Source organism: Pundamilia nyererei, unplaced genomic scaffold (genome assembly GCF_000239375.1).
Source record: "Pundamilia nyererei isolate P.nyererei 1_Seehausen unplaced genomic scaffold, PunNye1.0 scaffold00451, whole genome shotgun sequence".
Classification (NCBI taxonomy): Eukaryota; Metazoa; Chordata; class Actinopteri; order Cichliformes; family Cichlidae; genus Pundamilia; species Pundamilia nyererei.
The window spans coordinates 247368-250059 of NW_005187852.1; the positions used below are offsets into that span (position 1 = coordinate 247368).

General features: G+C 42.1%; 1 long non-coding RNA gene across 3 annotated transcripts in view; it reads left to right on the top strand.

The window, feature by feature from the left end:
* Window positions 1-2076, top strand: part of LOC102204856 (uncharacterized) — a 21628-nt gene extending 19552 nt beyond the window's left edge. For all 3 annotated transcript variants that reach the window (XR_001290644.1, XR_001290645.1, XR_312340.2), the window contains exon 6: window positions 111-2076. This is a non-coding gene — a long non-coding RNA (uncharacterized LOC102204856). The remainder of the gene's footprint in view (window positions 1-110) is intronic.
* Window positions 2077-2692: the final 616 nt, after the last annotated feature.

Genomic DNA, 2692 nt, shown 5'->3' on the forward strand with positions numbered 1-2692 from the left:
TCCAGCTCTAACTCCAGATGATGATGATGACGGTCAAACTCTTGGTTAATATGAAGGCTGTCAGGAGGCTTGTTAAGACTCATCATAACTCTGCTGCTCCCTCTCTGCAGGTGCTGTATTCAGCTGAGACGATGATGCTGCTCGTCTTCAGCTGTGTGGGTGGAGCAGCAGCAGAGGTGGAGGCTGGAGGATGGTGTGGATGCATTAGCACGTCTGGTGTGTAACAGCCTTTAACCTGCTCTGAGTCAGACTTTATGACCAGACTATCACTGCTGGGCCTCACTGACGTTCTCGAGAACATCGTGACCCAGGATTTTTAAATTGATATCACAGGCCACAACCTTAAAGTCAAGGTCAAAGGTCAAGTGTTCTGAAAAGCTTGTGAACTCAGTTTGATGTGTTTCAGTAGAGCTTCCACAAATAACAGGCGATGAAGTAAAATCACTGTTCAGTCATGCGTGCAGGTAAGACTGAGACTGTGACTGAGAGCGTTCATGCATTTAAGGTGGAATAGATTGTGTTCGCTCTGGTGATTCAGCTGTTTCAGGGCTGATCAGCTGTTCTACAACTTGTACCTCAGGGGATTTGAGCCACCTACAGATTCTCCTGTACCTGCCAGCACACTGACACTTTGACTATCACAGACCTGTGTGTGGACATGTGGACGCTCTGTGTAACAATGATATTCATTTTAGCACTACTTACTACTGACACGCAAGAGAGGAAGGTCAGTTTCCATTTCTGTGCTTATATCTTACTAAATGCAGGGTAATGACTGTGTAATGTGTTGAATTTAATGTAGTGGACTGTCTGAGCACATCTGCTGATAAGCTGAGTCAATAGAAGCACATCCTGTAGATAAGCAGCTCTGAGATTTACTGTCTCTGCTGCTCTGAACGAGTCCTCTGAGCTTCAGCCGCAGACACAAACCCTCAGATTTATCCAGTCAGATTCATTTACAGGACCTGAGGGAGCAAAGCAGACACAAACTGCAGAATATTTTATTTATTGGTCTGTCAGCACCTAATCAAGCCTCTCTGACCAACTATTGTTGAAGTGCTGGCTGATTGTGTGAGGCTGCAGCTCCATCTGTCTAATGTTGGTGTAGAGATCATCCTTTCATCAGCTGCTGCGACAAAACCTTAAAGCTCAGATAGAGATAACAGGTGTCACACAGTAACTGTGAGATGAGCTGTATCTGCTGCTGGGAGGCTGAGGTGGAGGTGGCTGTGATAAAGGTGCTTAGATTTGCACTGGGAATGACAGCTGTCAGGTATAAGAGTAAATATATCTGGTTAGTTTGGACTGTAGAGGATTATATTAATTTGATATTGAGCTGAAAGTGGTGGGAGGATTGCTGTGGTAGGTGTGACAGCAGAAGTGAGTGATTGAAGGAGAATGATTAGTTTACTAAAATGAAATAAAATGTCTTCACATGTCTGTGAAATACTCAGCTTCAAAATAGAAAGTGCTGTCTCACTGTGACATCTGTTAGAGGATAGTCTGTACTGATCTGTCAGTGCATTATGTGCTCAGTTGAATCTGACAGTGTTTGCTGCCACTCACTGCTCTGGTGTGTACACATGTTGTACGGCCATAAAACTGTGAGAGATTCAGTTCTTGAGTGTTTCATGAGGCAGATCCTGATTGTGTCAGCACAGCTTTTGATTTCTTATTTCCTGATGTTCACAGAGTGTCTCGACTCCACATGTAGAGTTGGTTCCACTAGCCTGAGGGCTGAACTACAAACCAAGTCCAGCATAGCTTAGCTTTCTTTGCATTAGCTGGCTCATAAAAGCTCAGATATAACAGACATGCTTCAGTCTCTGTTTGCTCTCACACTGAAAGTGATTTCACGCCTCCTTTCACACCTACTTCAGTCCAAAACAATATCAGAGGAAGTGTTGATAGAGGTCAATAGAATATATAAGAAATACAATAGAAACACAGCAGTGGTGCTGATAAGTGAGGAAGAGGAGTAAGCAGTGCTGCAGACGATCAGTATGGAAGCAGTGAGAGAAAGTCCACAACAAAGTTATTAAATCATTGTTGACTCATCTGAAGCTCTGAACACATGACCCACTCAGATTATCTGTATCCATATGTTACCATATCACAGAGACGCCTTCCTGATAATGAAACTTGACTTTGGGCTCCGTGTACCTCTCAGCCTCTTAAGTCACTCTGTGGTGCTCTTCATGTCAGCTGTGGTATTTGCTGTGTGTTTAATCTGTGCACACAAGTTGTTTTGCATGATAAATACTAACACACTGATGTGTAAACACTGAGAACAGTGACTAACAAACAAACCCATAAACAGGAACGACCCGCCTCTTATATGGTTAATGAGAAAAAGTCCGTTTTTTTTAATTTACTATCACAAACCAGCAACACTTTACTGCAAAACAACTTCAGTTGTTTTCAGGAAGTTAGGACTGAAATAATCTCTGTTGTTGTTTGTTTGATGATCTTAGTGCTGATTTATCTTTTCAGCTTGTTTAACTGAGTCTTAATGTTAAATATCCTCTCTGGTATGAAAGAAGAAAGGAACAACCATCTGAATTCACAGACCTTTTGCAGTTTCACGTGTTTATTCTTAGATCGTTTTAACTTCCTTCCAATTTGCTCAAGTGGGAATTATCTAATGTCAGAAAAAAGAAAAACAAAGTTAAGTAACACAATTTAATCCTCT